Genomic DNA, 436 nt, shown 5'->3' on the forward strand with positions numbered 1-436 from the left:
ATTTCGCCCCCCCCTCAACACACACCACCCCACCCCTCCCCCCCCGCCCCCAAAAAATTCGCCCCCCCCCCCAACACACACCACCCCCCCCCCCCAAAAATTCGCCCACCCCCCTCAACACACACCACACCACACACCCCCTCCCCCCCGTCCAAAATTTGCCCCCCCCCCTGCCCCCAACACAAACCACCCCTCCCCCCCCCCCCAAAAATTCGCGCCCCCCCCCCCTCAATACACACCTCCCCCCCCCCCCCCCAACAAACACCACACCACCCCTCCCCCCCCCTCAACACACACCACACCACACCACCCCTCCCCCCCCCCAAAAATTCCCCCCCCCCCCCCCCTCAACACACACCACCCCACCCCCCCCCCAACACACACCACACAACCCCTCCCCCCCCCTCAAAAATTCCCCGCACCCCCCTCAACACAC

The sequence above is a fragment of the Lygodium microphyllum genome, chromosome 24 (assembly GCF_053477565.2).
Source record: "Lygodium microphyllum isolate KBCC chromosome 24, Lygodium_microphyllum_v1.1.10, whole genome shotgun sequence".
Classification (NCBI taxonomy): Eukaryota; Viridiplantae; Streptophyta; class Polypodiopsida; order Schizaeales; family Lygodiaceae; genus Lygodium; species Lygodium microphyllum.